The sequence below is a fragment of the Paroedura picta genome, chromosome 6 (genome assembly GCF_049243985.1).
Source record: "Paroedura picta isolate Pp20150507F chromosome 6, Ppicta_v3.0, whole genome shotgun sequence".
NCBI classification, from domain to species: domain Eukaryota; kingdom Metazoa; phylum Chordata; class Lepidosauria; order Squamata; family Gekkonidae; genus Paroedura; species Paroedura picta.
Window position 1 is genome coordinate 37838932 of NC_135374.1, and position 21680 is coordinate 37860611.

Genomic DNA, 21680 nt, shown 5'->3' on the forward strand with positions numbered 1-21680 from the left:
ACTGTCTCTTCATCAAGCGGATATGGAGACAAGCGTCCCAAATTACTGGACCACTGTCCAAATCTCAAAACAGCGCTGACATAGGCACGATGAGTTGTTGTAGCCAGGGAACCGGTTACCGCCTCTTGGATGGCTCTCCTCCAAGGCTCCACAGTTCCACTGGAAATGGTTCTGGCATCTGATTTGCCGATGGGGCCAAAAAACGAAATCTTTGTTCCTGCAGCCGAGAAAGAGCATCCGCTATATCGTTATTGGACCCTGGGATGTGTCTTGCAGTGAACGCAATATTATTCACTAAGCAGGTCAGTACCAAAACCCGCACAAGCCTCATTACCCTTTCCGACCTACTAGACTGTCTGTTGATAATCCGAACAACAGCCTGATTATCGCACCAGAACAAAACCCTTTTATTTTTAAAAAATTCCTTCCAAATTACAACAGCCACTAACACTGGAAAAAACTCCAGAAAAGTGAGATCCCTCAACACTCCTGTGCCCTCCCAATCCTCTGGCCACTTCTGAGCACACCAACTGTTTCCATAATAAACCCCAAATCCTATCCCTCCTGCAGCGTCCGAATGAACCTGCAGTGAATTCCCCGGCACCACCTCCAGCTGCCAAATAGCTGCACCATTAAAACCCTCTAGAAATTGTAACCACACTTGCATATCTTCCTTTAAAGGTTTGGAAAGTCTTATATGGTGATGAGAACATGTTATCCCTGACATAGCTCTCGCTATGCGTGCACAGAAAGCCCTTCCTGGAACCACTGCTTTGCAAGCAAAATTAAGGTGTCCTAGGAGGACTTGCATCTCTTTCAAAATGCACTTTTTCTTGCTTAACATCTCCCTTAAAATTAATCTCAATTTCTCGATCTTCTCCATAGGCAATTTAGAAAAACCAGCCACTGAATCGAGAGTAATCCCCAAATAAGTCAAACAAGAAGTTGGACCCTCTGTTTTTTCAACTGCCAGTGGCACCCCCAACTCTGTGGCCAAATCTTGAAACACCGCTAATCTCTCAGCACACTCGGCCGTCCCCTGCCGCCCCACAAATAAAAAATCATCCAAATAATGGGTTAAATTTTGGCTCTGCGTTCTTTCTTTCACTAACCATTCTAAAAAGGAACTAAAAGTTTCAAAGGCCATGCAAGAAATAGAACAACCCATTGGCAAGGCCTTATCAATATACCATTGCCCTTGAAAATGGCAGCCCAATAAGCAGAAATCATCTGGATGAACAGGCAAAAGTCTAAACGCAGACTGGATGTCGCATTTTGCCATTAGGGATCCCATCCCACATGCCCTCACGATGGCCACAGCATGATCAAACGATGCATACTTCACTGAGCATAAATTAGGATCTATGGCATCATTAACAGAAGACCCCTTGGGATATGATAAATGTTGAATAAGCCGGTATTGCCCTATAGTCTTCTTAGGCACCACCCCCAATGGTGAAACCCGTAAATTAGGTATTGGTGGTTCACTATAGGGGCCCGCCATCCTACCTGCCGCACATTCCTTAGCAATTTTCTCCTTTAAAACATTTGGCAACTCATCAGCTGACTTCAGATTTCTGCAAAATGATGCCTCACGGGGACCAACATAGGGTATACGAAAACCGTTTGTAAAGCCTGCAGCCAGGTAAGCGGCTGCCTTTCTGTTAGGGTATTCCAACAGGAACTGCAGCAAAGTCTGAACTCGGATCGGAGTATATGCTAGGGTTAATAAGTCTTTTGCTATATTAATTTGTTTTTTGGGTATTTCCATTACTACCCGACCCTCCACCCTTTTTTCCAGAGGGCCGGGCTCCTCGAAAGGGCATGTTGTTGGATGGGGGCTTGTCACAATCCTGCTTAGTATGCAAACCACCGCATACCTCGCAGCAATGATCATATCTACACTTTCTCCTGTTGCATGCACCCCGATTGTAATCCCAACATGCCCCTCGAATGTCCCTACGGAAACCTAACCTACGTCTGTCTTGATCAGTCCGTCTGACATAAGGCCCTACCTTAACTATCCATGCATCATGATCTTTAAGATCCCAACGTGCTTGGCTATTATTGGAAGCTCTCTCCCTTGTCAACTTGTCATAGGCAATAGCTGCCACATCACCTGACAAGGCCCTCGCCTCCAACACATTGGTTAAATGCCTCACCAAATGCCAACCCCTTTCAGGGTAAGCCCCACAAATCAAGGCCAAATATTCCCCATAACCTCTTAACCAAGTAGTAAATGACCGGTCACCCTGCTCCTGATCCCTTCCTTTCCTATCCCTCTTAGACCCAGTCTTAGGTAACTCACCATCTTGTCTAACCATTTTAAAAACATCAACATATAAACCATCTAATGCCCTTTCACGCAGTTTAAGAGAAAGATGTGTGCCCGGAGGGTTTTCACTAGCTGCAAAACCTCTAGGTGGATTTGCAACGAAACCCGGCCCCTCCTTACTCTTATGAAATTCCCTAGTGGACTCCCTTCTACTTGCCATCCAGCTCGGAATTCCTGGCACGAATGCCCCCCTATCCCAATAATTTATATCTCTTTGACCATTTTCGACTTCATCGTCCGTAGATGACGACTCACCCGAGCAACTGGAATCCCTCCGCTCCCTGGATCGCTTAGAACCTGCTTTCTTTGAAGTCTTTTTCCTATGCTTATCAACTGGTTCCTCCCTGATTTCCTGAGAAACTCCTGAGTCAGCCACCTGGCGCACCTCAGTAGTTGGCTCCTGACTAAAACCTGTCTCTAGCCCCTGCGCTGAATGACTCTCAGTGCTCACCCCTCGCTGCTCTCCCCTTTGAAGATTAGTTGCAGCAACTGTGGAATGGTGCACATCATCAGTGATGGGCAGACTGGGAGTCAATTCACTTCTATGCACTGAGTTGGCTGAAACACTGTCCTCTGGTGCCAGTAGTACAGTGCTTGTAATGTTAATTTCAGGAGCCCGAGGCATAGGCCCTGTGATAATCTCCCCATGAGCCTGAGTGACAGACTCTGAGGTATTAGCCCCTGAAGCAATAGACCCTGAAGGCTGAGGGGTTGCTGTTGTATTAGCGCCTGAAAGCTGAGGGGTTGCTGCTAAACGTGAGAGTGCTTGTTCTCCCCCCCCCACCCTGGGTGGTATTCCAAAAATAGGAGACTGCCATGTACTGCAACTTGGCATTGCCCATGGCCTTACAAATGAATTTGGGTATGCCAATGAAGAAGGAAAATATGGGCCATATTGCTGTAGATTAGCAACACCTTGAAAAACTCCAGAATAATCCTGTAAAATTGGCACTTGCTGAGAAAAGCAAGCTCCCTGCGCTGAATGCTGAGCTACCCCCATAGGTTGTGCCATACTAAAGCCTGCCTGGGGTATCTGCATTGAATGCCAAGCGATATTTGGCATCCCTAACCCCATAGAGTTAGCAGGAATATTTCCAGATCCATTTGAAGCAGACAACCCTAACCCCATAGAATTAGCAGGAATATTTCCAGTTCCATTTGAATCAGACAACTCTAACCCCATAGAATTAGCAGGTATATTACCAGTTCCATTTGAAACAGACATCCCCAACCTCATGGAGTTAGCAGAAATATTCCCATTCCCACTTGGAACAGAGCCTGCTTGCCAAATGGCAGAAGGCTGAGCAACTTGCAAACCTAATCCAGAAGCTCCAACTCGCAAATCAGGTTGTCTGTCAGTAACATGCTGATCTCTCTCAGCTTCTCCAGCACCCTGAGTGGATTGTTGAGACACAGTGTCAATTACTGTTTCCCCCGTAGAAACAGTATCCACTAACCTAACTCGCTCCTGATCAACAACTGCTCTTACTGACATCTCTGCAGCCTCAGCCGCCCGCCTCACTGCGCCTCTCGTCCCATAAGGATAAAATGTTGCCTGATCGCTGGGAACAGTATCCCTCTCTTCCTGAATATGTAAAAAACTTCCAGCCTGTTCTCCCCTACGCACACCAGTCAAAAGACTGTGACGCCCACTGACTCCTTCACTCCCTTCCCCTCTTCTAGCCCCTGCCTTCTTAGGACCCATGGCAAGAAATAAATCCCTGAAAACTGTGAAAGTTCTCTCTTTCTCTCTCTTTTAAGCTCTCTTTCCCTTGGGAAACCCCAGCAAGAAATTAGTAAAATTAAGGAGTGAAAAGGGGAGCCGGCAAAAAGCCGTTGCAGCCCCAAACGGCTTGTAACACAGCGCGTTCTCAAGCCGTTCCTCGGAGCCAGCAAGCAAGCGTCTCGCTTGGCTGGCTCCGGGGAGGGAAAGAGACAAGCCTCGCAGAGCACGCTCCATAAAAGGAGATGCCCGCGCGAATGGCTCCGCTCCTCTCAGCTGTCTTGCTGCCGAATCTCCAGCAAGATGCTGGAAGCTGCTGGTGACAGAGACAGCGTAGCAGCCAGCGCCTTAAGCCGGTGCTCCTGCCCCGCAGCGGCAAAGAGCACCACCGCTGACTCTAAGGTGCCCAAATGGTTTGTTTCAAAAGATTGGTCATGGAGCCTGTTTCTCAGCAAGCTGCTTTGTTTACTGCAACTGGTTTCTCATGCCTGTGAAAAGAAATATTTTGGAACATTGTATATGCTTGAAAACAGAACATGAAGCGTGCATGGCCAGATTCCTTTCTTTTGAAAAGGAGTCCCTCATAATTCAGATAGGAAACAGGAATGAAACTTTAATTTCTGCCATCTACCTTTTATGCTGTCCAAGTTAGTAAATATCTGTACACAGCCCGTGGCGCCACGGGCGCCACGGACTGAATAAAAGAGTAAGGGGTAGTGGGGAGGAGTTAGGGCGGGACCGGTCTGGGATAAAAACTCGGGGGGGCCAATCAGGAGCCGCTTTGCGGCTCCTGATTGGCCCCTCCAAGTGTCCATCCCGCCCGAAGAAGGCAATGGGGAGCCGCGCAAAGCGCGGCTTCCCATTCCCTGCTTCACCCGCACAGGCACAGGTGAGCGGTCCGCCGCGCCGCCTTCTCCCGGCCGCCGGAGCGGCTTCGCGGCGTCGTAGATGCCACGAGGCCACTCCGGCGGGCGAGAGAAGGCTTTGGGGAGCTTCGGGGGCGGGTGGGCCTCGCCGGGTGGCTCTGCATCAAACCGCCGCCTTCACCTTCGCCTCCGCCGCCGCTCAAGCCGCTGCTGCCTCCGCCGCCGCTCAAGCCTCTCTGCAGAAGATGGACGCCAGCAAGAAGACGCTGCAACAAGTAAGTGATCTTTTACTCTTCCCCAGCCTCCTAGCGCCCATTGTATTCAGGATACAATGGGCTTTTTTACTAGTCACTATATAATGTAATAGTGAGATGTGCATGTTTACAAGTACTTCCTGTTGTCCTTATTTCACTCACTATCAACTTCACAGGGTGTGCATGAGTTCTATGAGAAAGGCAGGAAATATTTCCTTTCTTTACTTTTTCCACTGTATGCATACTTTTAGAAACCTCCATTCCCTTCCTCTTTAGCTGCTTGCACTACACCTAAAACTCCTAAAACCTTCACCTTTTCTCATAAGAAAGGTGCTACAACGGTTTGTCAAAGATAGAGAAATGCATGCTGGGTACGTAGCTGTCATTGTACTGATTGTCTGTGGGAAGGGAACCAGAGATAAATCAAATACATAGTTTCATAATTGAGTGGCGAAAAAAAATTAAATAATATAGTTAGATTGAGTGAGGTGAACTACTGTGAAATCAAATGCATGAACACTTAAGCTTCTCTTATCTGCTGAGGGTTAAATTGTAATAATGGGTAATCTGAGGTAAAGCCCATCAGAAGGAGGAAAATCTGAGAGCATAATGCAGTTCTACATCAAGGTCTCCATCAAGTGATTCTACCTCCAGAACTTTGACAAAAAGTAAGGCAGGGTTTTTGATAAAACCAACTTTGTTTCAGACTAACCCCATAAAAAAGCCTGGGGGCTGACACGAACATGGGCAGAGATCAAGAATGAAGGTGGCTGGTACAGGAGAAGGGTTTTAACATGGCTAGCCAGATTTAATGCTGTTCAACTGCTTCAGGAGCCTTAAGATCTTTGATGTATAAATTAAAAGTCCGTAAAAATATACAGTAAAGTAAAAAAATATACAGAAGGGTAAAACAAACCTTCGGTCCTATTACACTTTCAGTGGTCCACTATGACTTTGTTAATTCTTGATCTTTCTGACTCAACATTAAGCAGATATTTAAGCTGACTCACCTATTCAACCCCCTTTTATACTTATTGGTATTTTACAATATATGTACACACATTTCCACAATTTTATATTTATACTGTACTGATAGACTCAACTGGTTGTCATTGGTGATGGCCTATTACTTAAATAAATCAGTTTTATTGTTAATTAAATAGGCGTATAATTGTTATCCAGAAGACAGAATAATGGCTGCATGTATAGATGTCTTTAAAAGAATATTAAATTCGTGAAAGTCTATCAATTGTTATTAGTCATTACTGTTCAGGAGGAAATTTTTATAAATGGAAAAAAGGTTTTCTTTACTTCATTGCCTTCTAATTTTTATAAACCATCCTCGGCCTCAAGAAGAAGAAGAAGAAGAGGAGAAGGAGGAGGAGTTGGTTCTTATATGCTGGTTTTCTCTACCTGAAGGAGTCTCAAAGTGGCTTACAATCCCCTTCCCTTTCGTCTCCCCACAACAGACATCCTGTGTGGTAGGTGAGGCTGAGAGAGCCCTGATATTACTGCTCGGTCAGAACAGCATTATCAGTGCTGTGGCGCACCCAAGGTCACTCAGCTGCTTGCATGTGGATCAAACCTGGTTCTCCAGATTAGAAGTCTGCAGTCCTAACCACTACACCCATGTGCCATTCTAAGAGACCTTTTCGGATAATTTATTTGGTCTCTGTAGGCAATGGGATGCTGAATTAGATTGACCTTTGGTCTGATTCATCAGGGCTCTTGTGTTTTTAATTCACATTTGTCATTAGCATTTGTATCACCATTCTTCTCTCTTCCTGAAATGGAGAGGTATCCAGCAAAGGTTCATTATAGCTTATATTTTAGCCCTGGAATACCAATGCCATACTATGGTCCCTTTCATACTGTTGTTTTAAATGGGTTGTTATCTGTTGATGGCTTGCTGCCATGTAAAGCAACATAGGGAGGGAGGTTTCAGACAACATTTTAAAATCTATCCATGATTCATATTTGAAAAGCTCTGCCCATTTCAAACTTCAGCTTCTACCCCCCCCTTTTTTTTTTTTTTTGCAGTACATCCTATTTTGGCATGTTTGTGTGTGTGTAGTGGTCTGTCTTATAGAGCTAGGCCAGTATAGCATTGCATTGTTATATTCTACCACTGCAGTGCAAAAATTAGTCTGTTACCCCCAAACTAATTTTCAAAAAAAAAATGCTGTAATAGAATGTGCCCTAATGGGCTGATGGAAAGGCAGCTCTTTCAGGAGCATGGCAGACATTTCCAAGACCATATTTCACAAGTACAAAGAATATCTGAAAATGGGGAATAAAGAGTTTTAAGAAAGGCTTTGCAAATGGACACAAGCAACTTTGTGACTGTTTACATACTGCAGGTTTCATGCCAGGCTGCAGGCTGGAGTTTTAGTCATGGCAGGTTTCCCCACATCTTCCTGCACCCAAATGGGGGAGCATTTGGCCCGGTGCGCCTCATCTGCCCCTGACTTGTGCTTCAGCATAGGAGCTGGGGCAGTAAAGTTCCCAGTGCATAAATGGTCTGTGGTTGTATTTGAAATTATACCAAGAAATTCTGCTCTCAACCAGCAGCTCAAATATATGACAAAGTCTGATTCATGGGAAAGAAGTGCACTGCAGACCAACAATTCTGACTGCAGATGAAAGATGGGAGCAGAAGCAAAGGCAGTGTGGGTGGGTGCCAGAAGAATATTGGCCAACTTCACAGCTCAGCCAACTTCTGATTCCAGGGGCAGAAGGTGGGCAAATAGCCTCTACCCCATTCACAGCTCTGATTTATTGCCAGGTCAGTATTTTCTTGCTGCCACTTTATTGCTACTTGACCAAGTAGTCTGTGCTAGGGATTCCAGCCTCCAGGTAGAACCTAGGGACCTCCCAGAATTATAGCTCATCTCCAATCTACAATGATCAGATACCTTGGATAAAATGGATACTTTGGAGGGTGGGCTGTATGGTATCGTATCCCACTGAGATCCCTGTCCTCCCCAGACTCCATCTTCAAGAGTTTCCTAACTTGGATCTGGCAACCCCCCCCCCCCCCCCCACACACACACACACACACATCTCCAGCATTGGCTATCAGGACGTGGCAACCCTAGTTAGTTCAGAATCAAAACTTGCTATTGATGCCATATATGTCTGGGGAATAACCTGATTACAACATAAAATTCCTCATATGTGATAGTCCTTGCCCCTGCTCCAATTATGTCTGCAGGAAAAATGCTATGTATGAAGCAGCCTTTAGACTTAGACTGTAGGAACCAAAACGCACGGACAAAAATAATGGTATCTTGGAGACAAAGTGTGGCTTCATACATTTCGTTTATTTGCCTCTCAGTAAAAAAAAGCACCTTGGAATGCTTGAGGGAAAAGAGATATTTGTAATTTTCCCCCTGTACTAAACACAATATATGATCATTTCAAATTACTTAACATATTATTTCATTTTAAGCTGTAAAACCTACACTTTCCATAATAGTTAATGGAGTGCCTATTCAATTAACAATAAAATTGGTCCTTTCGAACAATAATAGCTCATCACTGATAGCCAATTGCATTAACATCTCCATCAGATCAACTTGCTTTTTCCTCAAAATATTCCCTAGAGAAATGAGGCACAATGTGTGCCTAGCAGATTAACCAAAAACAGGTTTTATCTAAATGATTTTTAAAAAGCTCCATCAGTGCTAAAGACTTGAGGTTTAAATGGGCTGCATGTTATTTGAGTACATGTAAAATAGGTTTGTGATCGAGAGCATGTAACTGGCTACTGGCTTCCAGTTTTTCTTTGCATATTATAAGTACAGTTATCTACTGTTGGGAATTTACTCAGAGCCTATAAAAATCACAGACTCCCTTGGTAATATTCTTTTTTATACGAGTGATCACTTAACATGAAGGTGTGTTCAGAGAAGCATGAAATATATCCAGGAAGTTCCATAGACTGTTTATGCACTGGGAACTTCACTGCCCCAGCTTCCATGCAAGAACACAAATTGGGGGCGGATGAGGTGCACCAGGCCAAATGCTCCCCCATGTGGGTGCAGGAAGAAGTGGGGCAACCTGCCATGACTAAAACTCATCTTGCAAATGATTAAAATCAGCAACAGTCCATAATACGCATTCTATGTTGCAACTAGGGTTGTACGATTTGGCATCCGAAGCGGCCATTCCCACCTGTATCAGCCAGTGCCACACTGCGGGGGGGGGGGGAGGCACTGGTGCCGGCGTGCCAGTCGGTGCACACATGCAGGCACAGAGCTTTGTGCCAGCATATGTGTGTCGACCGGCACACAAGCGCCTGCCCCTCCCCCCCACAGCGCAGCCCTGGCTGCTATGGGCGGGAACGGCCACTTCGGATGCTAAATCGCACAACCCTAGTTGCAACACTCACCTCATGGAATGGTCCAATTAGGCCAGGAAGGTTCCCACCCTCTTTAATAATGTAAGAACATAAGAGAAGCCATGTTATAATCATAGAACTAGAAGGGCCCAAATAGGCCACCAAGTCTAACACCCTGCTTAATGCAGGATTAGCCTGAAGCATCCAGGATAAGCATCTGTCCAGCTGCTGCTTGAGGACTGTTAGTGAGGATCAGGCCAATTGCCTGTTAGTGTCACATAGTAGCCCAAGCCCAGGTGCCATCAGGAGGTCCACCAAGCAGGGCAAGAACTCCAGAATCCCTTCCACTGTTGCCTCCCCACCTTCAAGCACCAAGAATACAGAGCATCACTGCTCTAGGCGGAGTGTTCCATCTATACATTGTGTTTATATACTGACCTCTGCTCCATATGGTTAACAATCCTCTCTTGAAGCTATCTATGCTCGTAGCTGCCACCACTTTCTTCAACAATGAATTCCACATGTTAATTACTTATGGGTGAAGAAGTATTTCCTTTTATCTGTTCTAAGTCTACTGCTCATTAATTTTATTGAGTGCCCATGAGTTCTTTTATTGTGAGAAAAGTACTTCTTTTTCTACCTTCTCTATCCCATGCATAATTTTGTAGACCTCTATCATGTCACCCTGAACTGGTTTCTCCAAATTAAAGAGCCTTAACCTCTTTAACCCTTTAATCATTTTAGTTTCCCTTTTCTACAACTTTGCTATAAAGTGCTATAATTTCAATGCTATAATTTCTTTTATGGGGTGCAAAATCCAGAACTATATGCAGCATTCTAAATGAGGCTGCACCATAGATTTATACAGGGCATTGTGATACTAGCTGATTCATTTTCAGTCCCCTTCCTAATAATCCCTGGCATAACATTTGCCTTTTTATAATTGTAGTCAAACACTGAGTCAGCAGCTTCAGTGAATTATCTACTATAAATCTAATATCTCTCTCCTGGTCAGTTATTAGAATCATAGAATCATAGAATCATAGAGTTGGAAGGGGCCATACAGGCCATGTAGTCCAACCCCCTGCTCAACGCAGGATCAGCCCAAAGCATCCTAAAGCATCCTAAAGTCATTCTGAACGAGCTGTGGTCTGGGCTGTCTTCAAAAGCAGCCCAAAGTAGAGAGGATGACAATAATGATAGAATCATAGAACCATAGAGCAGGAAGGGGCCATACAGGCCATCTAGTCCAACCCCCTGCTCAACACAGGATCAGCCCAAAGCATCCTAAAGCATCCAAGAAAAGTGTGTATACAACCTTTGCTTGAAGACTGCCAGTGAGGGGGAACTCACCACCTCCTTAGGCAGCCTATTCCACTGCTGAACTACTCTGACTGTGAAATTTTTTTTCCTGATATCTAGCCTATATCGTTGTACTTGTAGTTTAAACCCATTACTGCATGTCCTTTCCTCTGCAGACAATGGGAACAGTATCCTGCCCTCCTCCAAATGACAACCTTTCAAATACTTAAAGAAGGCTATCATGTCCCCTCTCAATCTCCTTTTCTCCAGGCTGAACATTCCCCTCAACCTATCTTCATACGGGTCCCTTGGCCCCAGATCATCCTCATCGCTCTCCTCTGTACCCTTTCAATTTTATCTATGTCGTTCTTGAAGTGAGGCCTCCAGAACTGCACACAGTACTCCAGGTGTGGTCTGACCAGTGCCATATACAATGGGACTATGACATCTTGTGATTTTGATGATGCCCCTGTTGATACAGCCCAAAATGGCATTCGCCTTTTTTACCGCTGCATCATACTGCCTGCTCATGTTTAGTTTACAATCCACAAGTCCCCCAAGGTCTCATTCACACACAGTGTTACCTAGAAGCATATCCCCTATCCAGTAGGCATGCTTTTCATTTTTCTGACCCAGATGCAGAACTTTACACTTATCTTTACTATATTGCATCTTGTTCTCATTTGCCCATTCATCCATTGTGTTCAGATCTCGTCTAACTCTGTCTCTTTTTGGCAGTTTAGACCCCATTGGCAGTTTGGACCTCATCAAGATATATTTATAATTAGGATTTTTGGCTTCAATGTGCATTACTTTTTTGAACTGCGACAGTACAGAAAGAAGCTTGGAGTAACGGGTTATCTACTGTATACTGCACCACTGTGCATAGGTTGTTGCTTTTTGTTATTGCTTTTTGTTATTGCTATTTGTTGCTTAAGCAGTTTCCGGTGTAACTTTTACTTTCCTTTAATAAGTCATGCTAATACTTATGGCTGTGCTTCACCTCTGGTTGCTTTCCGGATTTTTGCAAATCACATCCTATTGCATCGTTGCTTGTAGTGACTTATTCTGTGTTATCCATCTTGACTTCCAAAGAGAAAGGCGGACAAGAAATAACATTTAAAAAATACAATAAGCCGCTGTTACTGTAATGAACCTGGAAGCTGAGTTCAAGTGGTTGAGAGGGGACAAGTTGACATGAAATCCAGACAAGACAAAGGTGATATGGTTCGGAAAGACAGCTGCTCTGTAAGGGAAGAATCTGTTCTCCTTAGATCACTTGCAGAGATCGTTCACCTGAAGAGCTTGGGAGTACTCCTGGAGCTAGCTTTGTTCGTGGGTTGATTTGTAGGTCTGAAGCAGCAGAACCATTTTTAAGTCCAGTGACACTTTTAGGACCAACAAAGTGCCACTGGATTCAAAATTTGTTCTGGCTCCAGCTTTGTTACCAGAGAAGCAAACTGGTGGGATAGTATGAATGCTTTCTTTAACTTACTACTTATTCGTAGATCTAGTGCCAACTGATCTGCCCCAGTGGTGCATGCTCTTTAAGCTCAAGGACAGATTGCTAAAATATGTTTTAGACAAAGAAGAGTTGGCTTTTATACCCCACTTTTTTCTACCCAAAGAAGTCTGAAAGCAATTCCCAATTGTCTCCCCTTCCTCTTCCCACAATAGTCATCTTGTGAGGTAGATGGGACTGAAAAAGTTCTGAGAGAACTGTGACTGGACCAGTCATCCAGCAGGCTTCATGCAGAAGAGTCGGGAAAAAACCCTGTTGTCTATATTAGAGTATGCTACTTTTTGTCACTACAGCATGCTGGATTTTGCCTTGGAATTTTATTCATTGATAAGCTGCTGCTACTGTAATGAACCAGTACCTGGAAGCTGGTTCCAAGTGGTTGAGAGAGGACAAACTAACATGAAATCCCAACAAGACAAAGATGAAATGGAATTTTATTAAAAAGTTATCTGAGACAGATCTATATGAAAATATTACAACCACACTAAAACATCTACCTGTTTGTTTCTGGGCTCAGTTTAAGATGCTGGTTCTTATTTTTAAAGCCTTACATAGCCTGGGAACTGCATTTGTATATATCCATGTCTCCCTATACAAGTTTAGGTGTTAAATGTGCTCCTCTGATCAGTTAGCAGGTTTCCTGTATCTGTACAGTCTTTTTTAGTCTTTGCATAGGTTTTCCTTTTGTTCCAGCTCTATGGAATGACCTCCAAACAGCCTTTCCTAGCAGGCTTTGGAAAAGGGTGTAATACAGTTTCTTTCAGAGGGCCTTGTGCTGAGTTGCAGGTGGTTAAACTTTTTTGTTGGTTTTGTGGATTATCTATTCAGTTTTGAAATCTAATTTTTTTATGTCTTAAAGGCATTTAAAAGCATGAATTTGTAAGTCTTGGTTAATTTGTGAGAGTGTATAGAAATAGTATCAAGCTAGTAGGAATAATGGTAAATGGGCTGTTGTCACTAAAAATGATATTCCACATCTATCTTCTTTATGTCTAGTAGAACGTGTATCATGTTCTATATTTCTTCATAAACAAGACACCAGAAACCAATGTGTGTTAAGCAAAGTTTTATTAAATTATTAAACAGTTGAATTTAAAACTCTTATTAGAATAGGTTTCCTAAAAGGCCACCCATAGAGTTCACCAACATTTGATAAAATCCCCTAATCCTGATTACCCTTACTTAATGTCCAACCAAACTAGCCAAGATCAGGCCTATCTAAAGCAAGAGGAAAGGAACTCTTCTTAGACATGCACAGGCAAAAAAGGGAGTATTTCATTGTCAATTTGGCAGAAGTTCTGCTATAAGTTTCAGAGGAGTATGAAACTGTACAGATATTTGCCATTTTCATCAACAATCAGACTTGTACCATCGTATCACTGTTCTGAATTCTCAAGTCTTATAGTCATATTTGTCATCTTGCTTAGAAAGATAAGCCGGTGTTTGTTGACAGTGAAAATGAATGCATGAGAAACTTTCCCACTACTTATAGGAAGCCAATTTAGTGGTCTCTAACAAACATCATTAGGATATATCTTTAAGTAGAAAATTATCTTGGGGAAAAAGAAAGATTAAAATAACACAAATGTCTGAATTTTCATACCCAGTTTTGGTTATTGTTGCTATTCCCATCGACAAAAAACACTTATTAATTAATAGGCAATGACAGAGGGTACACCATCTGGACAGAACAGGTGGACTGTTTGGATGAAAAGCAAAAGCAGCCTGTAGAAAGTAAAGCATTTTCTGTTTTCTAGAGAAACAAAATGAAAGGATTATTAAATTAATAAGGGTCAGAGAACATCCCTCTTTGTAATTTAAGTGACACACCTAACTAAGTTTATCTGAGCTCTCCCCCCCCCCCCCATAGCATGTTGAAAATTAAAATCAAAGTTGAGAGAAAAATTACCAGGTGACTTTACTTTGCTGAGAATTATATATACCCTTTATGTCACTTTAAAAACAAAAATGTTACTTTGAATTGTTGCCTTGTTTTAAAACTTTCTTCTTCATGATTTTTTTAGAATACAGAAGCAGTGTCTTATGACTATTTATTTCTATAATAGTTAAATTGTGCACTCTCAGCTGAAAGCTTAGGCAGCCTATATCATTCAAGGGGTCAAATGTAAAGACAATAACAGTCAGTAAGGATGTAAGTAAACAATAAAAACAACATATCATAAATTGAGCAAACCACTATAACAACAGTTGGAACACAACTGTCAGAAGAGCAGAAGAGCAGTTGAAATCAACATAAGGGACCAGCAAGCATGAAAGCAACTAAGACAAAGTTAACTAATCTATAGGAGCCCATGGAAGTTATGATGTTTTCATCTTGCACCTAAAATTCAATAAAGTTGACACCAGGTGAACAGTGCCCAAAGGGAGTTCCAGAAAGACACCATTAACAGACAACAGAAAGTTCTATCTGGTAGTCATATGCCTGAAGGTGTTTGAAGAAGCACATGGCAGTACTTCTGAGGAGTGTTTTAACTGTCAGTCAGACACCTATGGAAGCATGCTTGCTGATACATTTCCACAGAGTGAACTCGGGTATTTAAATCATCACATGAAGCCTTTGTAATACTTTGATCAACTTCTCTTATGACTAGACATCACAATATTGTGAGTTTGTCCAGCCACATCTGTGGTATTCAGTGACATGATTTATTGTTGAAAAATGATTAATTTGGTGGGAAACTATGAGGAAAGAGAAAATGACTTTGAAACAGCTTAAAGGGCAAGAGCCAATGGCTGACTTTCACAGGCTGCACAGCCCACTTTTGGGTTGGACCATGTAGGTTAGGATACACTGTCCTTTAAAAAAAGGTAAACAGGTTTCTCTTTCCAGTAACCTTTATAGAAGAGATGGGGAGGATGAGGCCAAAATTTCTGTTTATAGTGGAAGCTGCCTTTCACAGGTAAAAAAAAAAAAAGTCTCAGTCATGATGCATAGGTTACATTCAGTTGCCATGCTGAAATCCCACTAAGCCCCAATATTTACTTATTTATTTCAAGGCATTTTTGCACATTGAAAAAAATAGCATTACACCAGCGTCATGGTGTAACGTTATTAAATAATATGCCTCTGATCATTCCTCACCTCCTGGCTCTCTCCCGACCCTTTGATGCCTTCTCGCACTTCTGGGCACTCTGCACACTGGCTTCAAATGGCGGAGGAGAAGAATGTGCTATACACATGACTCTCCTCCGCCTGTCAATCAAGCCAGGCAGCCAATCACCTTTCTCCCTGTTTTAAAGGGCCCGTGATGCAAGGTAACCTTTTAAAAGTAAAACTTCTCTGTTTAGATGCCTATGCATCTAATCATAGATGCATAGTGTTTTTTTAATGCCATCCCTTTTGGAATCATTAGCCTTGAAGCAATCTTATTCCTGATTTTAGGGGAGGGATTTTAGAGAGGCTTGCTTTGCATGCTAACAGGTGGGGAATTTTTTTTCTTTGCCTGTGTGATTTAAAGTGTATTCATTGCTCCAGGCAGTTTCCTTTCTTTAAAAAAAAGAAAATCAATGGCCCCAGTAGAAGGGAAAGGGAGGCGGGTGCAAGGGTTGGCGTTGGAGGCGGCGATAGCGCTACTTCAGCTCTGTACATTTCCTTGGCGTGTGGCTTGCTGGGTGCTCTTCTCTGGCTCGCACCAGATAGTTGGGGAATCCACTTTTTGGGATTCTCCAACTTTTGGTTTAAAATGGAGGATGTAGCTGTTGGCTTTCTGCTGGGACGCTAGATGTTGGCGATGTCATGCAAAATGCCAAAAATATGGCATCTGAAAAAGGTAAGCCTTTCACTTTATTTTATGGGTGCGGGATAGTCCCAAATATTCATATCCACCCCTTATCTCCTTAGATTCAATGTGTCTAACAGAACAACAGCATGTTGCAAATGCATTAAAAAACAGGCATAATGTACTTGGTTAAATATCCCCATATATTCTCCTACTTCCTTGCACAAAAGCAAACTCCAGTTGAAAGTTAATCACCTCTGCTTGCCTGGGTGAAGTGGAAATATTTTCCCTCTTGCCAGCCAGGATTAAACGATTCATCGCTGAGCTAGAATCCAATTTGTGGTGACAAACCAGTTTGATAGGTTTGATTTGTTCTTATCTGAATATTTTCTTGTTTTCTGGGAGGAGGGAGGAACATGGGAGAACATGCAGGCATGATGTGCAAGCCATGTTTGTACTTATTACAACAAATGAATTTAATTTTGGCTTAGTGTGACATTGTGAACATCTGACCTCTTAACAAAAAAGAAGTACTGGATGCTGCAGATATAGTTCATACAGATACAGCTGATATCTCCGGGCATATTTATTGAGTCTAGATGCATTCATGCAAATTGCCAGTGATGTTTTCCTCACAGTAAATGACACACTGATGGTGGAATGGTTTTAGCAAATTATGATGTAAAAAATACGGATACCTGGTTGAGACTAGCAATAGATGTTGGGCAAGTCAAGGGCAGAAAACTGTGGAATCAAATGGATATAAAACACAGAGTATTCATACAAAGAACAAAAGCAGAATTTGGCAGGTTTGAACCACAGCTACCTGAGGCATAGTTTGTTAGAGCTAGGGATGAGTCAATAGGGAAAAAAATTGAAGTTCACTATTATTTTCTGACTCAGGCTCTTCCAAAGGTTTCACAAGCTAAACTAGTCGCATAATGGCCAGGTGGCAACCTGTAATGGAAGGGTCATTGCTGGCTTCCCACTATCCATGATGAAAAGGTTTCCGGTTCTTTTTGTGTACTGCACTGCCCAGTGGTGAATGTGGGCAGCTGTTGCCACGCAGAGAGGCAAAACAAAGCTCACTAGCCTCTTAAGGCAATCAGATGAACAATGGTGATTTAAAAAAATTGTCATAAAAGCTTCAGCCTTGGATTAACCATACTTGCCTTTCAGAAGAAAGGAAAAAAAACCCAAACACCTATAGGTTAGGCTTCTGGTGTGTCTTTGTAAATCAGAAAGGCCCAACTCAATATTCTTTCCCCTCTAGTGTGTGAAAAGTGATGTTCTTATTGCTGAGACTTGTTGTATATGAGTGTTTGTGTGTGTGTGTGTTTGTGTGTGGACATGATTGCATTTGATATGCGACACAGAGCACATTGGTATGTGCTGGACACTATTTCTTGTTACTTGGCAACAATCCCTTTTCTCTTAGCAACAGAAGTAGAAGATTGGCGCTTTTGTGGGGGGGGGGATAAAAACATAAAACAAAACTCATATTTCATTGTCAACAGAACATTCATTTTAGGCAAGCAAATAAACAATGGAAATAGATTTTTACATTCATTTCCAGAGGGCAGAAATTGTGGCCATTTTCAAACTGCCTTTGTATTCTGTTTTAGTAACTGGTTGCTAATGGATTTTTTCCCCTGTCATTTCAGACAGACCCGTTTAAGTAACCAGCTGCTAGCAGAATGTATTTACCTGCTCATATAACCCCGTGTGCATTGGGTTACCAAAGCATGGTTGAGCTGCTTTTGAGATAAACTACTGTCTTCTGTTTTCTACCCTTTCAATTGCACTTCTGAATCACTGTGGGGTGCTGTTTAAAATGTCCATAATGCATGTCTGCTGCCTTACCACTCTGCGCCACAAGAGGCTCTTTCCTTTGAGGTACATTGAAATAAAGAAATTGCGGCTGTTGGACGCTAGGAACAAGAGGAGACAAGTAGCTCATTGGGCAGTAGGCATCAGTGACTGTATGACAGACATTGCTAACCTAAGAAGACATCCGTAGTAAACATCCTAATGTTCACCTATCCATGCCCAGATGTGATTGGTTGGTAAGTGACCCTGGAACTGAGTCCATGTATCTATATGCCACCACAGTGATGGTGCCTATGTCTGAGGCAATGGAGCATCCTGGGTTGCTGCTGGGTTTTTATTTTGGGTAGAAAATATAAAGTACCTGGTTGAGGTTCCTGTGGTATATTTGAAAGGTTTTATTCCTGAATGTGCATGGGTAATTCCTTTATAATCTTAAATACTTTTGATATGTCTGTGTGGAATCTAAGTAGAGTTATTTGTAAAAAGCAGCATTTGAGCATTGTTTTCGAGCCTCCTGAATATAGTCTGATCTATTCATGATGGCAATGGCTCCATCTTTGTCTGCCTCTTTAATTATAATATCTGAATTGTTTCTGAGACTGTCTCTGGTCTTCCTTTCAGCAGGGTTGAGGTTCTGTTGTACATTATGATGTTTGTTGATCATGTCAGTTTGGACTATATGACCAGAGTATTCAGTGTAAAGATCCAGTATGGTTTTGAAACCATTAGGAGGGTCCATTTGGTGGGTCTCTTTTTTGTAACATTATTTGATGGCAGTTGGTAGTCAGTATCTTGTTTATTGGTGGGTTGTGGGGATGGTAGTTGTTCTCCATTTGGTTGCGATTATGTTGTCTCTGTTCCGTTCTTGAGTATGTTGAAAGTTCTTTTTCAGTAGTAGATGGCAGGAAAAGGCTTCTGGGTCCCTGCAGAACTGAATAAAATTTTGTGAGTCTTATAGGTGCCATAGGACTCAAACTTTATTTTGGTACTTCAGACCAACATGGCTACCAATCCGAACCATATACACAAGCAAAAACAAAAACCTTCTTTTGACCATTTGGTGTTTGTTGGTCTGAGCAGGTGTAAGTAGGGGAGGAATGAAGTGCTCTACACACTGCGATGATATTGACCCAACCATTGATTTCTCCTACTGCACAGGTGCAAAAGAAGGCATAAGGTGTAAAGAAATGAAATGTATCAACAATGACTACTGTAGCAGTTACAAAAATCACTGGCTTGGTGTTTGGGTTGGGTAGCAAATAGTGGAAGAGAGACATGGTAGAATCTGAGGCTCATGGCGGCTGAAGGAAGTATATTCACCAGGCAAACATGGATGAGGTAGTTTTCAGTGTGCCTAAAATTATAAATAGTCCAAGCAGCAGTGGCTTTTCAAGATTTTGTAGTGTAGTATATGTAAAATTCCACAATCAATTGGGCATAAATCACACAGTGCAATGAACATATACAATATGAAAGAATACAAGAAACACTACAACAAATTACTGGGCACCTCAGACTGCAATTTCGGGATCTTCCAGCAGTATTTTCTCAACTCTCTCAGGAACCAAATTTATGATAAGTTATTTCCGGGAAGACATCTAGCCAGCTAATGTTCATAAATAATGCACCTGACCAATTTTGTGTCAGGAAAGGATATTACATGAGAAAGCATTGTGATTATTAACCACTGTCTCCATCAGTATGGAGAGAAATGCTCATTACAAATGCTTCCTGAATTGTTTCCAGCTATCAAATAAAGAATTTATGAATGGTGTTTTTCCTTGCCAGCCAGCCTTATCAGGCATTACCCAACAACCATTTACTTAATGTGTTTGTGCCCGCGTTCACTATTTCCCAACCCATTCTGGTCCATACATGTTTGCTTTAAGTCCCACTCGACATTAGAGATTGATACGATTCGATATTCTGAGGATACAGACATTGTGAGAAGAATTAGCAATGCTGACCAAGTTTGCAAATAGAGCTCATAATTAAAATTCTCCCTGCTCATTATATTTACTTTTATTATGTCAGACACCCACACCTGAAAGTATTCATCTGTTCATAATTAATAATCAGATGTATTTTGAGCTGATGTCCTACTTTTCTGCCTATGACTCAGCTTGCATCAGGCCAAGCAGCCAGTGTCCTTCACTGCAACCAGCACATGCGCCACACTTGATCACTTTAAAGTCTTACTCATTCTTGATGAAAAACAGTTCTTGCAGACAGCTGGAACTAGCTTCAAGCTTTCAAAATGGCATTTTAATTCACAGAGCAATGCCATCTGCAGGCTAGTTATCAACTTCTTTCTTATGAGCCTTGCCCTTTGAAAAGCAATGTGGCCACGAGTGCCTTCTATCAGCCAAGTTCTCTCCTTTCTGGCCACATTTATCCTTGTTTCTGTAATCCTGTGGTTGGACTGGATAGGACCAAGCCCTATAAAGATAGGTTGAGGGACTTGGGAATGTTCAGCCTGGAGAAAAGGAGGTTGAGAGGGGTCATGATAGCCCTCTTTAAGTATTTGAAAGGTTGTCACTTGGAGGAGGGCAGGATACTGTTCCCATTGTCTGCAGAGGAAAGGACATGCAGTAATGGGTTTAAACTACAAGTACAACGATATAGGCTAGATATCAGGAAAAAAAATTCACAGTCAGAGTAGTTCAGCAGTGGAAAAGGCTGCCTAAGGAGGTGGTGAACTCCCCCTCACTGGCAGTCTTCAAGCAAAGGTTGGATACACACTTTTCTTGGATGCTTTAGGATGCTTTGGGCTGATCCTGCGTTGAGCAGGGGGTTGGACTAGATGGCCTGTATGGCCCCTTCCAACTCTATGGTTCTATGATTCTATGATTCTATGATTCTATGATTATTGTCATCCTCTCTACCTGGGGCTGCTTTTGAAGACAGCCCAGACCACAGCTCGTTCAGAATGAAACAGCCCTACTATTGTCAGGGGCTAGCAGATGGGAGCACATCTCACCCATCGTACAGCAGTTTTACTTGCTGCAGGTATGCTTCCAAGTTCAACTCAAAAGGTTGATTATGACCTTTAAAGCACTTCACAGCCTAGAAACTACATATCTACAGGACAATTTCCCCTTGTACCAACTATGATCCTCAGGCTGCCACCCACTTACTGGCTGATCTCTCATTTAAGAAAGCCCATCTGGCATCAACCAGAGCTTATGTCTTTTTATTGTAATTCCCACTTGGTGGAATAGAGTCACTAAGAAGTCATTGGTGTGCCATCTTTAGAAATCTTCATTAACCTTCCACATCATTTTATTTGTCAAGGTCATGAATAAGGCATCCTGATGGAAGACATCAGTTACCTGCAGCCCTCAGGGGCAACTCCCCCTCTTCTTCCTTAACCTTCAACAATCTCCATGATCCACCCAGTGCCATCATTCTAGCTCCCTCCCAATCTACAACGTTTCATACCAGGGGCTCCTCAGCAGCAGAGAAGGAGGTGAAGGCAATGAATCTTTTCCAGAGTAGATAATGGAAAAGCCAGGTGGGCTTCAGCCAGCCAAAGTGAGGTGGCCACAATGTTTGAGTGAACTGGTGAGTGCTAGCTCAGGCTGCTGCCTGTATGTGACTCCTCTCTTTGGCGTGGGCAGGTGCCCACAGTCTCGTTGTCTCCCACTCAAAGATGAAAGCTGTGAGGAACTTGTACACACTCCCCTTTTTCCTGCATGTGGAGACAGAGGCAGCACGAACAATATGTATGCTCAGGGGCTGCAAATAGCACACGGTTGTGGCAGGG